The 22,587-nt window shown below is 41.1% G+C and overlaps 1 protein-coding gene and 1 long non-coding RNA gene across 2 annotated transcripts in view; one reads left to right on the plus strand and one right to left on the minus strand.

The window, feature by feature from the left end:
* RMDN2 (regulator of microtubule dynamics 2) overlaps nucleotides 1-5,206 on the plus strand; it is a 98,249-nt gene extending 93,043 nt beyond the window's left edge. Inside the window, exons 11-13 of the transcript XR_006015052.1 lie at nucleotides 574-631; nucleotides 3,240-3,344; nucleotides 4,068-5,206. The gene's annotated coding sequence lies outside the window, so the exon portion shown is untranslated. The remainder of the gene's footprint in view (nucleotides 1-573; nucleotides 632-3,239; nucleotides 3,345-4,067) is intronic.
* LOC121661624 overlaps nucleotides 189-22,587 on the minus strand; it is a 41,332-nt gene continuing 18,933 nt past the window's right edge. Inside the window, exons 2-4 of the long non-coding RNA XR_006015053.1 lie at nucleotides 14,564-14,667; nucleotides 6,173-6,238; nucleotides 189-3,107 (exon numbers count right to left, since the gene is read on the minus strand). This is a non-coding gene — a long non-coding RNA (uncharacterized LOC121661624). The remainder of the gene's footprint in view (nucleotides 3,108-6,172; nucleotides 6,239-14,563; nucleotides 14,668-22,587) is intronic.

Raw genomic sequence — 22,587 nt, forward strand, 5'->3', positions numbered from 1 at the left:
TTATTCTGACTTAGTGCCTCCCACTGGTTTGTTTTCAAACTAGTACACCCAGGTATTTTAGACATATACTCCAGGTAAGCTTGGCTTGTGGAGTTGCATTACTGAGCTGTTGCCTGACTTGTGCTGTATGGAGCATAATTCTTACTCTTCCATCAAGGTCAGCTGAAATCATTATTTCAACAGGTAAGTACATGGATTCTGTTTATTAAGCCAACATTGGACATTTAGAAAAGAGTTCCTTCCTGTGGTGTTAATGTACCCCTCCTCAACATATTTTGCTCTGCAGTATCCTTGTTACACATTGCAGGATGAATTTTGACTGGGCTCTTCCCTATTTGGTCTTGATTTAAGATTAGGCAACTGTCGAGATTATACAGCAAACCAGTTTGCAATAAGTATAAGTAACTCTGTCAATCCATTGTGCTAACTATAGAAGAACAATTTAAGTGTAAGGAGTTACTTACATCTAAATTCCAGCCAGAATCTGAAATAAATCACATAGGGACACAGATGTATTTGCATAAGTGTACACAGATCATAGTGATAATGATGTGAACAACATTTTTTTCTCAGCTACTCACAGACCCTTTCGCAATCATTTCTAAGCACAGAACTACAGCACATTTGTGAGGTGGGTAATTATTAAAATTCCATTTTAGAGAGCCAAACAGTGAAACAACATGATTAGGGACTTTCCAGAGGCCATCCCTGCCATTTTTCACTTGTTTGGCAATAAAATCAAATTTAATTACTTCTGTTCCTGTACTTTATCAACAGACTTATGTTCTTTTTTCATACTCTTGTCTGGCATTACCTGTTATACCTAGTATCTTTTTAGATTCAGGCATAACCTTGCTAAGTGTTTCCACAGATGGATAACATTTGACAGACATTTTTCATCTTACTAAGAAAATGTGAGAGAAAATCCCAACATCTTCTATACCAGGAGAAATACATGCACCTGCTTCTGCTGATTCCCAAACCTTGTTTTGACAAGTCAGACCTGTATTAATATGAGCTGGGCTCCACACTCCCTTCCATCTTAATGCCAAGCACTGAGGCTGGCTGATGATACCGGCTCACCCTACTTGAAATATTTTCTTGGCACCTCTTATCAACCCCTTTGGGAAATCTGTCAACAAAACACAGATATAAAACACCAAACATGGCAGGAAAATAATTGTGGCAAAAAATAGTCAACTCCACACGTGGTCAGAGAGAGCATCTTTTGTTACACCTGTCAGGTGCCATCTGGGACTAACAGCTCCAACTCTGCTGTGGATGTGGTCATGCCCTGGCTCATGGGAGGGGAAACCCATGCATGGTTCACCTGCTGAGGCCTGGAGACACACCTTGGCTGCAGGTGCATGGCTCGCAGTACCAGCAAAGCATGCATGAGCCTCCAGAGGACACGGAGCACCCCACTGGGACCCCATGTTCCTTGGCTTTGTGTCCCCATGCACAAGGCGGAGCGAGCAGCCTAGGAGGTCAAGTGGCTGAAAATTACAGCTGGAAATTGCCAAGAAGAAGAATTACAGATCTGGAGCCATGGAGGGCTGAGGAGAATCTCCAAGGATAACACAGACCACCCTGTTGTTGCCAAACATGGATCAAATATGCTTCTAATGCTTCCAGCAGATGTGTGTCTGAGCTCTACTGAAAACCTTTCCCTCTGGAGATCCCACTCTGTCCTTTGACAGTACATCTGGGGCTTTGTTGCCCTTTGTCAAACGTCATGCTTTGGGTTTCCTTCTTGCAGTTCAGACACATCATGTTTTATTCATTAAGGATACAGGGAATAAGTTCTTCTGTCTACAGTCTTGTATATGTTTGAAGTCTGACATGGTGTCTCCCCTTAGTTTTCTTTAGATAGAGCCCACCAGTCTTCTTGTAAATTATAGCTCCCAGAGTTATGGTGATTCTTGTTCATTTTTTCTCCAGGCACCTTGCTATTCCCCCATGTTACTCTTGATCTAAAATAGGACAGAGTATTCAAAAAAGTACAAGTGAGTAGAACAAAAATATTTTGTTCTTTTAAGGTAAATCTTGTGACAATCGCTCCAGGATTGCTATTTGTATTAGCTTGTGGCTTTCTTTTCCAAGCAGGAAGGATTTTCTTTTCAATATTAAGTGTCTTGAGGAAAGATCTAGTGAGGTAATGAAAAAAGTTGAATAAATGCAGTGTGAAGTATAATAGTTAAATATGTGGATGTGTAACTCCCTTTGATTTTCATTGTTTTTATTAGTTTTATTATCATAACAATGTTGTGATAATTAAAAGTCTTCCCTGTTTCCATGGGCATGACACAGGGGTTTATGTGTCCCCAGGAGCAGCTATTTCTACTTTAGCAGAAGCTATTTTTATCATCTTCTTGGAAAACACTTCGTTTATTCCTGACTTCTCATTCTCATCTCCCAGCAAGTCTATTTTGATGCTTGAAAAAAATACAGCAGTGTTTATTTGGGTAGAGTATACAGTAAGATCATTTTCATCAAAATTATCTTTCATTTCTTTCCTTCAGCATCTGTCCATTCCATCGCTTCAGAAAATGTCTCTGGTATTTCAGTGGCATATCTTCTGTCATTCAAAGTAGCCATGCTGTTTGGGACAGAAAGTAGAAAGAGGGCAATTTTGTAAACTGGGCAGATGTGAAAGACTCTAATGCAGAAATCAATTCCTGCTAGGATAAATTCCCTCTCTGAAGCTGCTGGAAGTGCAGTAGCTCCACATCCATGGTAAACATCTCTGCTCATAGCAGATGTGGAGGACTCATTTAATTACTGCGCCCAGTTATCAGATACTTTCCCTATTAACCACATGAAATGTGGGATTGTTGTGGGATTTAGTGGAGTTACAAGGCATTTCTGTATTCCAATAAGGTTCTTCATGTGTTCCTCACAAGTCTGTGGCTTGGCATATGCAGTAGCATTTCTTTTGACTTGGACTTTCTTCGGGGCAGTTGGGAGGATCTCTGTGACAGCAGACCAGTTTTCCATGGTATATGTGGCTGATTCCCTGATTTTCACCAACATTTTCTTCTGTGACCAAGCTGATGTCTTCTAGCATGAGAGGCATACACTGCAATGAGAGCACCAGCTTGGAAAGACTGTGAGTGAGAATGAAGACAAGAATCATTAATAGAGAACGTTACACAAAAAAAACCACCACAAAATACTTGGCTATGGTGTGGAACGTTGAAACGATTAAAAAGTGAGATGTGTCATTTTTTTTCTTCCAGCTACATGCAGCATGTGTTTCCCATGTCTCATATTACAAGCAAATGTGAACTGAGGGTTTATGGTAATACCACCTAGGAAGTATGATATCATCTTTCCCACAGGTGGTAAGTCAGTTTTCCAAGGTGTGTTTACATGGAGCACTTCAGAGCACTAGCACATACACAAGATACTTAAGCAATATCTGTAATTACGGCAGAGTTTGAGGAATAAACACTGTCTAGCCAGGTATGACTTGTAAAACACCTTATGGCCAAATATGTGATGTCATTCATATTATCTTGGTAAATACTTGTTGGGGCATGAATTCAACTGAAATTAAATGAAGCTGATAATGTGGTTTATAAGTGTGAGCATGTAGAACTTTTGTAATCAGACTAGTTGTTAATAAGATAAATAACATGATAGTGCAGAAGCAAATTTGCTTGTATTTTGACATTTATAAATCCCGTGTTTCCGGATGATGGTCTGTTTTTATCTAAATTGTAAACCACAAACATAACAAATTGTACAAGATTACTATAGGAAAAATGACAAACATTACCATCAGTCACATGCCCAACTTGATACATTTATTTTCCTTTTGGGTCATCAAAGGACTGAATACCAAAGATTGTTACGATTACTAAACTATTAGCTTCCTTTTATATTCTTTTATTTGTGTTTATTGAAACAATTTCATGAAGTTTAACGGGCTGGCAATGGTTCTTGCCAGCTAAATCTGTTTGCTATTTGTTATTTTTTTACATTGGAAGCTCATATATAAAAAATGTGCTTAGAAGGTGTTAAATGGTGTAAAACCATATCTCTGTATGTCACTTCGGTTCCAGTGCCAGCTCCAGGACAGATTCACGGCTGTCTTTCTCTAGGACCTGGGATATTTTTGTCAGAAAATGGTACAGAAGGGTAAGACTTTATGTCCTATTGCCATTGCAGTACTGGTCTCTCACTTTACTTTTCATTGTTGTTTTTTCACAGTCTGATCCCATTCAAGTGGCTTAGCAGATGTGCTTGACCACCTACAGCCTTTTTGGACTGTTTTCCTTCCTGGCTTTTCAAGCTCAGCTGTTCATGAAATCTGAACTATGTGTTGATCTCTGAGGCTGTTCCAACTTCCCTTAATGCAGCAATTATTTAAAAGAAGTAGGCAGCAGTCCTGCAAAATATTTGTCCACATTTCTCTTGGATGCTTTCCTTTAGTGAGCAGATGAGAAGAGTGTCTGGTTTAATCCAGTTTCCTGGGGAGGCAAAGCAAGTGCAATACTTGCTGTCTGAACATATGTGTGTGCCTCAATGACCCACAAACAGCTTTTGAACCCACTGGCCTCTCTAAACTAGAGGAATTGAGATCCCCAGGGTCCTGGAATTCCTATAAACTTCAGTCAAACTGAACAGAAGAGTGATGTATCATCAGAGGTTTGCTGAAGGGCGTACTTCATCACAAGCTCATCCTTTAATAGACAATTCAGCCACAAGACCCTAATCCACAGGGGCAGGTTCAGTAGTTTCACTGATCACAGCATGCTGAGTAGTTTACATCCCTTGGCCAGAAGTGAAGCAGTGCTCTTGTGGGTGCAAAAGTCTTGAATTTTATTAAATACCTTTCAGAGCATATTTCTCTTCACTTCCATCTCTCTCTCTTGATAAATTTGTTTTCTGGTCGTTTTATGCATCATGGAGCCCCACAGGGCTTGATACTGTACCTACTTTTTATGCATATATATATATTGCTTCTCAGTGCAGCTTTTTACTACAGGGCTACAAGGCATTGCTACATTAATCATTCTTCAGCCCTTCTCCTTTCCTGATGTGTCACATTCTCCTTGTTCATGCTGTGTTCAAGAGAGAACATTGATAGCACACAAGTTTTTGATCAAAAAAAGTACTGAACAAAACCAAAGTGATATTTTGCCAGTTTTGTTGTTTATGTGTTATTTATAGTGTCTATTTATAAACTCTTTAATCTGTAGCACTGTTACATTGCTGGTCTTCCTTTTCCTTCTTCTCTCCAAGGAGAAGACCTGTCAGCCAGGTCTTTAGGCATGGCTCTTCCCAGTGGAAGCCTCAGGCCTAGCTGGATCCCCAGAGAGGTCTGAACCTCATCCCCTCCCAGTGGTGTGGTGGGGGCTGCACCAGAGCTCAGCGCCGGAAGGGGCTGGGCTGGGGACAGACAGGGTGGGGATGCTCACCTTGGCATGCCAGTACAAGCTGGTGTTGCAGAAGGCCTTGGGCAGAGAGAGGACCTCGCAACCATGCAGGGGCAGACTGCTTCCTAGGATAATTTGAGCCTTTTCTAAGCTATTTAGTCTGCATATTTTGGGTGCCATGAATATGCATACTCAGGACTTGGCCATTGGCTTGGGTTTCCAAAGCAGGTGGTTTATCTGAAATCTGTCACAGTCAGCCCAGTCTTTTTTCCTCATGGCCTCAGACTAGTCAATCCCAGCTCCTGTTTAGTACAGTTGATACAACTTGCTTCTTGCTGGAGGAGCAAGAAACTTGTAAGCAGCTATTAGGGAGAGATTTGCTGCCAGAACTCCTGCTCTCAGTCTTTTTGACCACTACATGTGACAAAGTCAGTAGGGATCCAGATCTAGACCCATTCAGCTCATCTACATTTCTTTATGAGAAAACCATCTCCTTCTGCCCTTACTTTCTTATTACACCTTCAGAAGTATGTGAATTGTTTCTAGTTTCAGATGAAGCATTTGGTTTTTGCATTATAAAACAATATAAGAGACCTCTCCAACTCACTGACATTGCTCAAAGGGATGGAGTGACTCTTGGAGGAAAGATAAAGTACCCTGAGCTGTGGAGAATCCAAGTATTTCAGTTTTTGTAATTTGTGCCTCTCCAAAAATTATGTGCATTGCCTGAATGCGACATTTGGGTCCACTTTCCTGCAAAAGTTCTTGAGATGAGGATTCCCACTTACAGCAAGTTTTATACCATGTAGTATGACCCATTCATAGCAGTCTTCAGTTCTTCAGTCATTTCATATCTGTAATATGGGAAATAAGATTTTGCAGTGAAAAGTATGAAACAAACAATGGCATTTGAAATCTGAGTCTCTGCTTTCACTAGAACAAAGCTTGTATTCTCCTTGGGCCAGTGTAATCACTATTTCTTTTAGGAAATACATTTCTTAGATGTATTTGAAATGATAATGTTGAAACCTAACAATAACTAAAGAAATGTGTTTGAAAGATAATGATTTGCACAACTCTGCAACATTCGCCGTCAGCAATGCTTTAGAAGAGGAGTAAAATTTCTAACTTGAAAGGAAAGGAGGCAGCACTGGATTTAGAAGCATTTTAAGGTGACTAAATGAATTACTCCTGTTTCATCTATTGACATGTGAGGTGGGAGCTGCTTTTGTTAGTGACTGACAGCACAGAGACAGAGTCACCCAGGAAAGCACCTGATAGTCTAATTTACTTATTGCCTTCCTCAACCTGACAACCGAGAAGTCTATAAGCAAACAATTTTCTAAGGATGCCTCAGGCTGATGCATAAAAAAGCTGGCTTTGTCTGGAACATGCTTGGTCCAGCCATTTGATCTCCATGTCTTCAGATATTCCTCACCAGGTATGATGCGTCAGTCCTGTTCTGACTGCAGAGGTAGGAAAGCTTCCCTAGTTTCCCCTTCTAGCACATGAAGAGTAGGAAGAGGCTGCTCTTGCCTTCTTCAATGAATCCAAGCTTCCATAGAGAATGAAAAGATTGACGCTTTTTCATTTGGGATGGCATAGGCAAAAGGGAAAGTGTAAAATTGGACAACAGGGTAAAGTACTTAGAGCAGTTAGATGTGTTGCTTTTATTACCTTTCTCACAACACATGAGCAAGGGAGATGAAATATGAGCAAATTCCAAACGGATTAAAGGAAATGCATTTTATGTAACATACAGCTGGAGCTTGAGACTCATTGCCAAGAAATAACAGCTAGACTCAGGAATGAGCAAGACTGGGAAGAGAACTGGGTACTTCTGTGAGTAGCGGGAATTTCAGAAGTACTTTGAAAGGGCTCAAAAACAGGTTTAGAAGGAATGTAAAACCCAAGATACTTGTGAAATTTGCACGAGTCAACCCCCTCAGCTTTAAACATACAAAGTCAATGTTCTTCATAGTTCGATCTTTTGAGCCTGTAGGTAAACATCTCTGTCAAACCTCATTGGTGTTAATTTTCCCATGTATCGAGAGTGTGCATAGCTGCTATCGGGTGCTGCAGTTACACAGACAACACTTGTCAATGTCTAGTCTGGGTTTTTCCAGTCTTTGGGTTTTCACTGTGATCTCCAAGGGATAATTCAGCCTCTCCTTTCTCTTCAAGATTTTAGACAAGTGGGAGAGCCTGTTTCCCTGTAGGAAATGTTTGCCTGGGGGATTTATTTGAGCAAGCCCTGAATGCTCATAACATCAAGTAAGTTTTGAACAGAACAGGATTCTTGTGGCTGGTCATGATTGGTACACTAGTTGTTCCCCTCCAGATCTAAGTGTTCCTTCTTCAAAAAGGGGGATTCTTTTACTTGCTGGATCAGAGGATCACAGAGTATTCTGAATTGGATGGGACCCATTAGGATCATTAGTCCAGCCCCTGGCCCTGCACAGGACAACCCTAAGAATCACACCGTATCGCCTCTGATAATTGCAGAAGAGGAGATTTATCGATATGTTATTTTGTTCCCATAAAGATGTCAGCCTGCAAGTTTCCTCTCCCTCTGGGTGATCGCATGGTCACTGTTTGCGCATTTCCAGCAATTTTTATCTCCTCAGGGCATGTCTCTTTTGAATGCAGGGTGGTGTCAGGAGGTTAAGAAGGAATCTACAGGTAAGGTAAAGTTCTTGTAGGAGACAAAGGACCTGGCTGTTGTCCCCATGTCCTTCTGGTAAGACAAGAGGGAAGAGTCAAGCGATGTAGACCCACAGTTTTATCATCTGTGTCACCCACATTGTGAAAACCAGATCCACGAGCAAGGAAAGAAGAGGAAACCTTGCTTTGTCATGTGGGAAAAAATGCTTAGCAAACCACAGTGAGGCATTTCAGACTATCTTCTTATTTATTCTTAAAACAGTTTTATTTCTTTTTAACATTAGCCATCAAACAAAATGTTTGAAGTTTTTAAGGAGCACAGTTACTTTTTGCTTTGTAAATAAGAGGCTAACTTATTCAACTGTAGCTGTCTTTGTGATCTGTTTTTTGATTCAATGGAAAAGTGATGACAGGTGTTGTCATGCAGTAATTCATTCTTTCAGCATAACTATCCAGGCTCTTGAATGATTTATTTCGTGTAAAGTATTTGGCAAAAATGGAATCAACTTAATCTGTTTAAACAACAAGAGAAAATTATTAAACTAAACCTTCCAGGCTGCCTGCCTGGATACTGTGGGTTGGAAGGCAGCACCTCACCACTACAGTGAGAGGTGCAGAACCAATTAAACTGATACTGGAAAAGGTCTCATAATGAGCAATTTTCTCAGTGAGAAGAATGACAGCCCTTCTTTTAGGTCCGCACCAAAACCATAGAATCATAGAATTATAGAATAGTTTAGGTTGGAAAAGATCTCTAAAATTTTCAAGTTCAACCTTTAACCCAGCATTGCCAAGTTCACCACTAAACCATGTCCCTAAGTGCCACGCCTACACATCTTTTAAATACCTCCAGGGATGGTGACTCAACCACTTCCCTGGACAGCTCATTCCAGTGATTGACAGCCCTTTCTGAGAAGAAATTCTTCTCATATCCAATCTAAATCTCCCCTGGAGCAACTTGAGGCCATTTCCTCTTGTCCTATCTCTTGTTACTTGGGAGAAGAGATGAAGCCCCATCTCACTACTGCCTCCTTTCAGGCAGTTCTGGAGAGTGATAGGGTCTCCCATGAGCCTCCTTTTCTTCAGGCTAAGCACCCCCAGCTCCCTCAGCCACTCCTCATAGGACTTGTGCTCCAGACCCTTCCCCAGTTCCATTGCCCTTCTCTGGACACACTCCAGCACCTCAATGTCCTTCTTGTAGTGAGGGGTCCAGAGCTGGACGCAGCACTCAGCGTGTGGCCTCACCAGTGCCACGTACAGGGGGACAATCCCTGCTGTGGTCCTGCTGCCCACACTATTGCTGATACCGGCCAGGATGCCACTGGCCTTCTTGGCCACCTGAGCACACGCTGGGTTATGGTCAGTGGCTGTTGACCAGCACCCCCAGGTCCTTCTCCTCCAGGCAGCCCGGCACTTGGCCTAAGTGAACCTCTTACCATTGGTGTCACCCAATAGATCCAGCCTGTCCCAATCCCTCTGCAGAGCCTTCCTGACATCCAGCAGATCAACCCTTCTGTCCAGCTTGGTGTTGACTGCAAACTGAGGGTGCACTCCATCCTCTCGTCCAGGTTGTTGATAAGGATATTAAACAGGACTGGCTGCAGCACTGAGCCCTGGGGAGCACCACTTGTGACCAGCTTCCAGCTGGATGTGACTCCGTTCCCCACCACTCTCTGGGCCAGGGCATTCAGCCAGTTTTTTACCCAGCAAACAGTGTATTTGTCCAATTCAAGAGCAGATGCTTTCTCCAGGAGAGTGCTGCAGGAAATGGTATCTAATTCTTTACCACAGTCTAGGTAGACAACATCCTGTCCTGGTCTTGGCTGAGACAGAGTTAATTTTCTTCCTGATAGCTGGTACAGTGATGTGGTTTGGATTTGGGATGAGAATTATCTTGGTAACACACTGACGGTTTAGTTGTTACTATGGAGTGCTTACTCTAACTCAAGGAATTCTCAGTTTCCCATGCTCTGCAAGTGAGGAGGTGCACAGGAAGCTGGGAGGGAGCATGGCCAGGACAGCTGACCTGACCTGTCAAAAGGGATATTCCATGCCAGAGAATGCCATGCCCCATATATAAACTGGGGGTGTTACCTGGAATTGGGTTGGTGGCTGCTTGGGGAATGGCTGAGCATCAGTCAGAAGCTGGTGAGTAATTGTATTGTGCATTGCTTGGCTTTTGACTCTTACTCCTTTCTCTCTGTATGTTATCTCCCTTTTCATTACTGTTATTACTAGCATTAGTGTATTTTATTTTATTTCAATTATTAAACTGTTCTTAGCCCGTGAAGTTCTACTTTTGTTTCCTGATTCTGCTGCCCATCCCACTGGGGTGGGGAAAGTGAGCCAGTGTCTGTGTGATACTTAGTTGCTAGCTGGGGTTAAACCATGACGCATCCACAAGGTTTGTGGATCCATCATTGTTCTCGTTCTTATTGTTGGTTTTCACTGCATTAGAACAGACTGCAGCATTAAAAACAAAGGTCTTCATTCCCCATATCCATTACTTTGTTCTCATGAGAAGAAACCCGTGTCTGTCTGTTACAATAAACTGATGCACCACATTATGGTGAAGTTAATAGGAACTGACAGTATAATAGGAGCAACTGCAGCTTAAGTTGCAATAAATTTGTTTGTTTGTAGATGGGATTTTGCAACAAAGAAAGTGTTTTATAAATCAAAGAGATCTCCCACCAAATTTACCTTACTGAGGAGTAAAGCAACATCTAGTAACTAGAAAACAGAATTGTTCTGAGAAAGCCATTTATCTAATTTCTTTTTAAATAGCTGATAGATCGGCATTTTGTTTACTTGAGCCAATGCAGCATTGACAGTCTTTAATTCAGTCCCACAGGACCATATTTTTTCTACATCCTGATGACAGGTGAATGCCAGTTTTTTCACTTCCCTTTTGCTTTTAGCAAATTTCAGTATTTTTCTGGTTTCAGAAAATACCTGATACCTGGACTATCAAACCAGGAGTCAAATACACTTTTTAAATTGTGTATTTAAAAATATCAGAAAACTCAAATAATTTTTATGACTCAGGTCTGACTCATGTTTTTTCATTCTTGGGTTGACAGTTTTGTTATTGTTTATCAGTCCTGACAAGATAAATCCCATCAGGATGGGATCTGTGCTGTCCTCTCTACGTATGTCCCAGTCTTGATGTCTAATTTGAAACTTGATCATAGGAATCATACAGTAATTATCATCTTTTGGTCACTGTTACTGGGCTAACCACCTTTGCATTCTTCTTAGCAAGGCTTTCGGGACATGAACAGTTTTGAATATACACTTAGAAAGCACTACCAGGAATTTTCATATCAGTTTATTTGCTATTCCCAGAAAACGCATCTTTTTCTTTTTGATGGATGGACTATGAGTACAGGCTTCACACATAACTGTGTTTTACCCTGCTCTAAATCTACTGGTATTGGTTAATGAATGTTTTAAATTGTTTTATCAACAAGAATTTCAAAATGTGTACAGCAGAAAGCAATGCTTTCCTACCTGATTAAGACATATGGAGCTATATTGATGCAACATTAATGCAGAATGCTACAGCATTCTCCTTTCAGTGTAATACACTATAGATCAGTAATATGCAGCTTGACCATGAGAAAGTTGCCATCTCTTGCCCGCTGCTTAGATTAAGTTGTTTGCTTTCACTGCTGCTACAGGCGAGGCCGCACCAGGGCATTCCCCTTCTGATAGTCAGCTTGGCTGGATCTTCTCCTGCCATGGCACTTGCCCCTGGATATGAAATCGCATCAATATAATAGCTCAGTTTTACTTTTGTCAGGATAGATTCCTTCAGTTTTCTCTTGCATCAGGGGTTCGCATTCTCTTACCATCTTTGTGGTCCTTCCCTACCTGTCCCAGATGAAATTCATCTTTCCTGAACACAAGAGCTTCGTACGCCATTGTAGCTGAGATTTTACCTGTCTGACATTAGCAATAACTATTGTTGTTGGAAACTCCCTTACTTTTTCCCTGCAGGTAATACTGAGCAGTACCTCACATCCCATTCAGCATAATGCAGTGTAGCTGGCAGGATCCAGCATCATGTGTACCTATTTTACAGGTACAGTGTCATCGCCACAGAGAATCACTAGCAATAGCCCACCTAGTGTTTTTAAGGAATTTTAATTTGATGGATAAGATTTGTAATTAAGGACTGGATAAGCGCTGTGACAACAGGCTCAGTAGCTGCCAGGCCAGATAGGTTGGGATAAGGAATGGACTGTGCCTCTCTGAAAATCAACAGCAGGTTTTCCTCAGAAGCTCATTCTCAGGCTTACCTCAGGTTAGCCCATTACATTTTTATTGCTGTGGTGTTTTGTGCTTTTTAAAAATCTCCGTTGGAGGGAGCCTGTTAAAGCCTGCCAGCAGCTCTTTCTCTTTGGCAGCTTCTGAGCCTGGGGTGCTCTCGACTGGCTCCTCTGTACCTTCAGAGTGTATGCAACCTCTCCTGGCTTTGCTGTAAACCTGCCAGGAAATGGACACTTTCAAAAATACTTTAAAATATAATTTGAATTCTAAATACCTGCATGAAAAGCAAGGTTTTGTATAAAGAGCCTGCTGGTAGCAAAGTTTTATGGTCTTCAGGAGCAAGACTTACTGTTGTGAAGTATCCCCAGATGTGGCTTGTGGCCCATCTGCACCAGGGAGTGCTGGCTGCAGCTTCCACCTCCTGCAAAATGTCCCTCTTTCCTCCTTCGAGGACTGTCTCAGTTAAAATTACTTAGTTTTGCTGTCACTAGTTGAGCTCATTGGGACTGAAAGGGACAGGAAGGCGCTCACAAGCCGGGAGGTGGCAGCCCAGACAAGGGAGGGAGGAGACATCTTGTTCCCACCAGCTACATCACTCCGGCATGTCTGTCTGCAGGCGAATGTTGCCACATGCCAACGCTGTTGGGAGTCTCTTATCTGCATTCATTCAGGGCCTGCCCTCTCTTCCTTGAAACCGTGAGGTTTGAAATTAAACATCATGTTCTCTATAAATAATCTTAATTGGCAGCAAGCTCACTGAATGTGGTCTTTCGCATACAAATTAAAACCTACTGTAGTGAATTTGAAGCTGTCCTGAAACAGTTTCACTGCTGCAAGGGGACTTCAATTTTGTGCCACTTCACATGAATTAGTTTAAAACTGGTCTATCAGGGCACTGCCTTTCTTCAGGGCAAGCCCCTCTCATGCTCTCTGTAAGGGTAGCTGTTCACAGCCAACACTGAATCTGTATTCTCTGCTCTACAGGGTAGTTGGCTGGAGCTCTTATAAGAATCATTTAACTGTTCCTGCAGCAAGAAACTCTGAAGAGCATGTCCTTTCATTAGTTGCCTCCAGGGTTTGTCCATGCTCTTACCTCCCCAGTTATGACAAATGTATTATGTCTGTTGGCTGTGGAAGCTTAGTTATGTACCTTGCTGTAAGCACTTGCTTATATCCTTTGAGCGGGGTTTCATCCCATTCACTTCAGTGAGATCACTTCTGTGTGTCCATCCATCTGTACAGAAATATTTGCAGAAGTCTAATCCATACTTGGCTTCCCCTTTGGCTATTTTTCCTGTGTTATTTTCAGCAAACTGTACAGCAAAATCACCACCACAATTTCAACCACAGCAGAAATGGAATCACCTTAATAAAATCAGTGCAGTAGATGCTGGAACAAATGTTTTAAAGTGGGATATCTGCTGCATGGGAGTGAAGAGGACTGGGGGATTTGAACAATTAAGAAAGATAATGAAAGCTACAGTTCAATTTATTTTACAAATGTTTTAATCTTTTGAAAAAAACTTTATTCAATTTTATTTAATGTAGCAGAGAGATACCAATTTATCATTTGAACCTGTAGAAATGTGGGTTAATGCTAGAAGCAGTTGGCAACCCTTGAAGTTTCTCCAAATAGGACTTTAACTTAAATCTGGAAAGAGAGAGTATTCACACAAGACAATGAGGATCTTACACAGCCCTCATAAATTCCTTATGTTGCCATTCCTCTTTCACCTCAGCGCCAAACCTGTTTGCGAGTGGCAGTGACTGCTCCAGCCTGGGTAGAGTGAGCACCCACATGCAATTTTTGAGTCTCTTATTTTGGTTTATTTTAAATATGGACTAAATGTAGATGTTAACTAAAGGTAAATGGAGGATACCAGCTGGAAGAGTGAATCTTACATGGCTCCCTTTCTGCAGGGTTTTTTTTGCCCTACTATCTCTCTTTACGGCTAATTCCTTTATAAATACAGAGCAGGAAAAAACCTGCATCTACTGGCTAAGCATGAAGCACCTTTCCAACTTAGAAAGCACAGAGTTATTGCAGTACAAGCTTAGTCAGATACAGAGGAAAAAAGTAAATACTTGGGAAAAGAGGGGATCTAATTTTAAAACTTCTCTCTATATCAGTTGATTTCCAAAACAAAACCTTAAAAACATCCAATTGAAAACAACGTGAAAGAAAGTGCAAGAAATGTTATTAATGAGATTGTATCTGCTAAAGTTGGCTGAGTACTTACACAGATTGCTGAAAGAAATTTGATGCTTGATTCTTTCAGGCTATTTGGATGTTGCCAGAGGTGGTGTTCCACCTGCCCACAGGACAGTATCTTCAACTTCACATCTTAAAAAAAAAGTTTTAAAATTTATATTAATCATCTCATTTACAAGCTACTGGTGCTATACATGTTGCTGCAGATTAAATGACTCATTGGCCGGGTTTCAAATAGTAGAAAACAAGGCTCTGCTCCCACATCTCCCCTTTCTGTCATGCTGATTAGACTGCTATTTGCATTATTTTTATCCCATCTGGAGCCTTCAGCAGAAGGGACTGTTTAACTCTGGAAGATTAAAATTGGTCTGATGACAATCCGAGGGAAATTGATCTTGTTTTCATGCTGGCATTTTAGAATGCACTAGGTTTCCATTAGGGCTGTGTGGGCACCCACATCACTGGGGTAGTTCAGCTAGCCGGAAAGGATGGGTCATGGCCAGTCTCTGATCCGCTGCTGAATTGCGCAGGCTTGCTGGGAGGGTTAAGTCCTTTGCATTTCCTATGGTACTACAGGGTAAGACCATTTGACCACTGAGTAGTTCTACTTCAGGCCTGGCTCTGGTATCTCCTTCCTTTGATGACCTCCTAAGGGAGGAAAGAAGCTTCTGGAGTAAAGAAACTGAAGAGGTGTGTCCAGGAGCGAGACAGGTTCTCCATCACTTCATGCACTGTGTGCAGCTCCATGTTTGCGAATTGGGACATTCCCAGGGCAGAGGGGTTGGGATGTGAGCAGGGTCCCTTCTCACCCTTGGGGCAGAGTTTACAGTGACCAAATTGTTTCAGGCATCCTCTCCTCTCTCCTGTTGCTTACTGAAAAATCTAGACTACCACCTGCTGAAGGAATTGTCTCTTCATATTGTGATGACTTTCATTGCCTGATTATGAGCTGGCCTCTGGGCCAGGGGGGTATTGTTCTGCAGAATCTCCGCCTGTTAGGTGCTCTAGGAATTTGCTAATCCATTCTTGAATCATTAATTTCTCGTACATGTTGGTTTGAGAAAGCTGTGCAAGACACACAAAATTACATAGAATCTACACGAAACACGTAAACTTCTGGGTGGCACCTGGGAGAAAAGAGATCCAGAACATGGTTTAGATGCCTCCAAACATCCATGTTTAAGCCACTGCATTGAGATCTAGGCTGTCTGCCCCCCAAAAACACCCTATAATAGAGTAATTAATCTATGAAGGGCACAGGAGGGCTAATAATTACCCATAAATGCTGCTTTTGTTTATCTTACAGAGAATAAATCAGGTTTCTGACAGCAGTTGTTGTTCTTCCTGATAATCTTACTTGCTTTACATTTTTTTTACATTTGTGTAAGTCTTTGTATCACTAAGCACATATCTGCAGCTTGAGGTCAGTGCTTTGTAGGGCTAGAACCAGGCAGTGTTTGTGTGCCCTTGCAGATGGAGATGGCAGCGTGCGAGGCTATGCCAGGCTCCTTGAAGCAAAGCTGCCTTTATTGCATCTCCATCTGGGACCTTCCAGGAAACATAGAGAAAGGGCATCTTACAGATTAGTTTCTTCCCAAATAATCAGGATGAGTGAACAGGTTATTGACGACCTGTCATTAAACTGTTGCTGAAAGCACTAAATTTTATGTTTAAGCTTGTGCTGGAGGACACTTACCATGATGCTGTGAATCATCAGTCTGAGATGTATCAGTTTAAATAACCAAAAGAAATATTGGTATCTTAGGTGCCTAAAGCATTATCGTCTGCTTTTATTGCAAGTCTTATGAAGGGGCTACCCGTGAAGACTTTTTAAGAGAGGAGACCAAGACCTGATTAGAACATTTAGGTTAAATTTTCTCTCCTTCTAGATATCTGCACTGATGTCAGTTTGAAAATATCCTGTACCACAAATTATAGGAAAGGTGACATCTTCCGAGGACATCTACAGTAAAAGCTTTGTGTTTCATGAGTGGTTTTTGTGTGCTACTTCAGGATCATAAAACACACACAAATCTTCAATCTCCTATGCAAATACCGTGTTTATATATATATATCTATATATCTATATCTTTGCAGAAGACTTTTGAAAAGCATTGGCTACTATTTGCATTTGTTTCTCGTTGCCCAGGACTGGCTATTTAACCTCTGTTCCTCACCTCACTTTTTCTGTGGTCCAACAATGCATTTTACTTGACTGTTCTGAATTATATCAGGTTTGCATCAGGAAAAACATTGTGTTTAACCCACAGAAACACTCTTCTCTGAGACAGGAAAAGGATTTTACTGTGGTTGAAATTTCCTTTTTAAATGTGAGCTATTCTCTTTTATGGAACAATGAAAGGAAAACCACTGACTCCATACAAGCATACAAGTAGTAAAAATGAAAACTGACAGGAAAACACAAATAAGTATCACTAAGCACGTGATGATTGTTGAGTTTAAAGGTAATCTTTTATAAGATTTGTTGGGGAGTACAAGAAGAGTAAAGGGAGAAACCTAGAAGTCAGCCTGCCTGGGAGAGCAGATCATTAATGCTGTTCCAGACAAACCTCTATGTGAAAGGGTGGTTATGAGAAGTACCAGCAGAAAAGATACTGCTTTTTTACTGTTTACTGTGTTTACTGCAAACTGTAAATAGCCAAGGCAGAATAAAAATAGCATGTTAGATAGATGTAAAGAAGGAAATGAGAGGAATTGTTATCAAACCCACAGATCCCATTACATCCAAACTCAAGGCTCTTCCTGGTTATGGAATATGATCTGAGTGATGCTTCCTAACAGACTTTTCCCAGGTTTTGTTAATTTTGGTTGGGATCTATGGAAAGGCAGGGGAACCTGTTTAGGCAGTAGGTAGCTGTGAAAGTCTGGGATGGAGACTTTTCCTCTCCTTACTCAAGTCATTTGATGCCTTATAAATGTTTTCTATTTCCTTTGAAAAGGAAGTTGTGCACATAAAGCGAGCCAACACAGAGTGCTGGAGAAGGAAGGTTAATAGAGGGGTGAATAACCCTTACGTTCTCTATACAGCAGATGAAAATGAAGACAGCTGGAATACAAAATGTGATCAGAATACAGCTTTGTACCTCCAAGAGTGAAATCAGTCTCTCTCATCCTACTCTGTCCTTCCTAACCTTCACCATTGCCCTGCTCACCCTTGGGATGTTCAGATGATGGTAATCTTTGAGGATTTACTCCCCATTTGCACTGCTCCCATTCAGGCATTTTTCTGTAATCTCGTCCCTATTTTTTTGCTGCTTTGGCGTTCCCACCAAAACTTTAGTCTGGATGTTGACTACACCACTCCTGAAATACTGCAATATCTTCTGCTTAGCCTCCATTTTCCACTTTCTTCCCCAAATCATATTTGTCCATTTGTCCTGCCTTGGGCAGACACCCCTCCAACCATGCACATGAACACACCTTTTGGCTCACTCCTTGGGCCTCCCTTGCTTTTTCCATCCTAGTCAAAAGTTTTGGTTTTACCTTTTATGGTCCTGCAAACATTCTGTGGCATCTCTTCTTACTTCTTCATACTGCATCCGTCTGCTATCAGTGTTTCACCAGTTCTCCTTTTCCACCCATGTCCTTCATGCAAAACTCAGAACACAACAGCAGCCAAAGAAAGATCTGAATAAGGGCTGTGGATATTACCCTCTTGTACCTTAAGTAGCAGAATGGTTCAGTCCAACAAATTCTGAATACAGACATGGGAGTTCTTAGAAAAGAAAACAGCATTACAACATCCCCTTTAAAGGGGTACTCATTAGTGCAATAAAGACCTAACATGTGGGCAAGTGCTGATGAACCTGCTTTATCCCTTTCAAGTGCATAAAACTGTAAGAAATTGTAATAAATACCCATTTACTCATTCAGGCCTAGCAGACTTGAAAAATTGTAAATCTCATTTCCGTGCAATGCCATGCATGGCGTGTTTTATGTGAAGCAATAGACTATGCTATACCTCCTGTGTTAATTGAAGGTACAAAACCAGAGAGCTGATAAGGATTCCTATGATCCTGCAGCTCCGCTAGTCACTATTATTTTTCAGGCATAGTTTCTGTTACACATTCCATCACTCATATAGTAAAAAATAAAGCATTTATTCTTGGAAAATGTCCGTCAGTGTTGCAAATGACTGTGATCAACAGCGTGGATATCCTAATTGCAGCCTATTAGAAATAATGAGATTTGCATGGTAGAACCCAGAGAATTACATGGATAAAGGAAAAAATTCACAACATAAAGGTTAATATAAACATATACTGCCTGCGAGTGCAAACGACACATAAATTGGTGGCTCATTACTGCAGAATGACCCATGGGTAAGAATGTCACCCAGCTCAGAGGCTTTCCCAGGAAGTTTGGCTGCAAAAGTTACAAAAGATAAGGACATGCTTGTGGAATCCGCTAAACTAATGAGAGCTGAAAGTTGTTTGAAATATCCCAATGACCTCACAGATGGGATGCTTGTTAAGGTATCTGCATCAGTCTCTTTTTTGTCTAACAGACTGTTGTAAAGCTTTGCTGAGGCGTAGCCAACAGTCCGTGAAGGTGTCTCCATGCTTTCTGACATACTAAGGGCTGGGGATTTTTTTTGGTTAAGTTTTTTTTTTTTTCCTGAATGAACTTAAAATGAAAACCAACATGCAGATGCAATTTTTGTTTGCGGGCATATTTGTGGAATAGCACATGCGAGGCAGTCAGTTGTGATTACTTCATCAACATGGGGTCTGCCCACTACCTACGTGCCTATCTGCTCGAGTGCGCTGGTCAGGAGCCAACTGCAAATTTAGGTCTTGAAAGTCTGAAGAAAAGCGCTTTATGTGCGAGGGTCCCATGAAGGCTTCATAATGCAATTAAGCCCCATTTTAACAAAAGGCTTGCCATTTTGCTGAGGCATGACGTGAGTAATTAAAATATCATTTTAAAAAAGACAAATGACTGTTCTTTTCTACTCTCTGATATTGTTTGAGATAGATGGGGGGAAAATATCATGATTTTTGTTTTTTCCAGGGTCCTTTAAGTGGAAATCACAGGCAATGCAGTAAACCTGCAGCAAAACATATCTATGCGAGCTCCTAAGGGGATCCTATAAATGAAACAGTAGCAAAACCTATTTCCTTCTCTTCTGAAAAGAAATAAGTTTTCAAAGTGCTTTTTTTTTAGTTTGTTGTAGATGAGTGTGTAGGTATAGAAGTGTTTTAGAAAAATCTAGGCATGAAGGAAAAGGAAATACAGAGTACAAATTGGTACATAGATTTTGCTTGTAGTGAAATGGTGCTGGAACGGCATGAGACTATGGTGGGCCAACCGAAAGAGTGAGAAATGACCCTAGGTTAAAAGAGGGGAGCTGTAGTTCTAGTGATTCCTAAAGATGGGAAGAGAAACATAAATTTGGGAGGAGAAATATTATGCAAGGTGTGTTGAAAGAAGCATATTTCAGTGACTTTATTTCAGCAGCTCTTTTGTTTGATTGTTTTTGCTAAATCACGGTGACATGTAACTGTTGCAGCGCTTTTGGCCAAATTGTGATGGATATCTCCAGTGAGGCAGAGGCGTGGTGGATATTCCATTCAGCTCCTTTCCCTGAATTGGGATGGAGTTCACTGTTTCTATGAAATCCATTGTGTTAAGAATATATTGTCATGTTGCAGTGAGATGCTCGCTACAACAAGGAATTCCATGATAGCACAAGTGTTGCAAATCCTATTGCAATGTTTGATAACCTTACATTCAGACTTAAAAGCCTAATTTGTTGTTCTCAGATGGAAAAGACAGAGAGAGAGAGAAATGGAAAATCTTGTTAGGAAAATAGCAAGTGAAAACAAATTAGAGACCCACTGAACACAGCACCAACAAGGTCTTTTTGAGGCCACACAAGTCAATAAATCTCTTCAGTACACATCCTCTGACCAGCTGTCAGTTTCCTTGGATCACTGTCAGAAAGGAGTGCAGCAGCAAGTCGCAGCAACAAACCCACCGTTTTGCTAAGTTGCTTCAGTGCCTCCCTTGGCCTTTCTCTACTGGTCTGTTCTTTTGCTGAAGTCCCACGGAAATCTCCATGGTTTCAGCTGCAGTGGGAGATACGAGTGACCCTAGTCCTCTCCCCACACCTTCTTCCTGCTGCAGGCTCTGTTCTGAATTAAAACATCAAAGAAACTCGGGATCAGTGATTAAAGCAAAAATCAGGGAATATTCTTGTTATGGCTCTGCTTGCTCTGAACTGTGGAGGGTGGGTGAAGGAGCTGGTGAGCATCAGGCCGAGGGAGCACCATTTCCTACAAATATCTTTAGCAGTGTGAAAACCATTACAAAGCCTTACCCTGTCTGAGGTGGTGCTTTTGGGACAGTCTGTTTGTCAGCCAGTGATGGTGCATGAGTTTATGGGGGAGCTGGACCCTGTGCATTCTCCACAGCATTTCTCTCCTTCCCACTCTTCCAGCATACCTGGTAGCGATTTTGGTTTAGGAGTGATGCTTCCATCCAAACATGGTGAGAACTTTGGGTTAAATGATGATTTTTCACACCCTGAGGCATTAAAATCCAATAGGTTTTTACATACACTGAGAAGTACGTTCACTTTGTAGACCTTTTTATTCCTGCAAAAAAGCTTTTAATATGTGTGCATGCATCATGCTATTGCCATGACATTTCCATTGTGCTAAAAAATAGGATTTAAAAGCATTTAAAAAATGGTGTTCTGTGTGGTTTGCAACTCCCATAATTATCAGAGAAAGAACAAGGTCATGGGTCTTCTGAGAAATTACTGAAGATAGCAAGGGAAGTGCAGAAATACTCACACTTGAAAGTTGTCATTTTAAGCACCCCAGTAATTCTGCTGTAGGACACAAGACACTGTGTGTGTGTGTCGGGGGAGTAGTTGCTCCAAGGATTCGAGTCCAGCAATGGTTGTAATTCAGTTTTTATAACCCTGTGCTGGATCTGAACTTCTGAACTCAGTATTATCTTGGGTTTGTCCTCCTGCTGTTGTGCCCATGAGCAGCTGCGATACCATTACATTTCCATTTTCCCCAGTGTGCTGTCATGTGGTTGCATACTGAAATGAAATGGAAAATGATTTATTGTGTAGGATCAGGTTTTTGTCCTCCACAGTGTATTAATGTAAATCTAGGGCGATTTCCCATGCTCCTGGAACTAGGTTTCACTTGAAAAAATGTCTAGAGTCAACAAATGGGAAAACCACTCCAGAACACTAGAAAAATAGGAGCATTTCTTTCTGCCTTCCTGTGTTGGTCCAACAGGGCTTTGCTGATGTTGCTAATGACTGTGAAATGTCTTACATGTAAATTCTCTAAACCCCTTCTCATAATTTCATTTCATAATTCTGTGGAACTGAATATCCAGATGATGTTAAAATAACAGTCATATGATACCTCTGAATTCTTAATGTGAAGCTATTGTGAGTTCAAGATAACTGCTACAAAGAGCTATTTTACAGAATAAAAAATTCCTGAGAAACAGGAATTTATAATGAAACATTACTCTGTCAGTAGTACAGCAGAAAGCCAGACAGTAGAGAAGATATCCAAGCACTGAAATAGATGGGCTAGCCTGATGTTAATTGAGGCACAGATGAAGTATACATCATTTAAATTATTAAATGTATGGTAATAGATGTTGTTCTAAGCTCATATTTTATTCTGTTACACTCAGGGGATGAATTTCTGTCAGTCTTACCCACAGATCCAAGCAAATCTCTCTCCCACTGGGACTGTTTAATTTCATGATATGCGATATTCTTTGTCTGCAATAACATCAGAGTTGTTTGTCTTCTTATTTTAGACTGTAAACTTTCAGGATGTGTAGCCATATCTCATGTGTAGCCCATATCATTCCAGGGCTTGTGTCTCCTCTGGGGCTTTCAGGACCTAGTGTAGCACAAATCATAGTAAATAAATATTATTTCTTTCTCAGAAGAAAAGAAACATCAACAGCTGGATTTTCACTTTGTCTCACTCATCTAATGAGAACGTAGTCCATTCTTGACACAGGAAAGTTACTGAGAGGTGA

This window comes from Corvus kubaryi, unplaced genomic scaffold (genome assembly GCF_017639235.1).
Source record: "Corvus kubaryi isolate FWS band 111438036 unplaced genomic scaffold, C.kubaryi_AGA036_p1.0 37184, whole genome shotgun sequence".
Taxonomy (NCBI): domain Eukaryota; kingdom Metazoa; phylum Chordata; class Aves; order Passeriformes; family Corvidae; genus Corvus; species Corvus kubaryi.